Source organism: Etheostoma cragini, unplaced genomic scaffold, assembly GCF_013103735.1.
Source record: "Etheostoma cragini isolate CJK2018 unplaced genomic scaffold, CSU_Ecrag_1.0 ScbMSFa_2876, whole genome shotgun sequence".
In the NCBI taxonomy this organism is placed as follows: Eukaryota; Metazoa; Chordata; class Actinopteri; order Perciformes; family Percidae; genus Etheostoma; species Etheostoma cragini.
In genome coordinates, this window is record NW_023267085.1 from 320 (window position 1) to 577 (window position 258).

A 258-nucleotide genomic window follows, 5' to 3' on the forward strand; every position below is an offset into this window, starting at 1 on the left:
CACTGGATCTGTATATATGACATGTTGAATTGTGAAGATGACATGATGAACAGTGATGATGACATAATGAATGTTGATTACATAATGACAAGAAAGTTGATGTGTATATGCATTATTTACAAGAAAGTAGATGTGTATGTGCACTAATCTAAAAGAAAGTTGATGTGTAAATGCATTAATCTAAAATAAATTTTATATGTGTATGCATTAATTAAAAAGAAAGTTGTTGTGTATGTGCATTAATCTGAGATAAAGTTG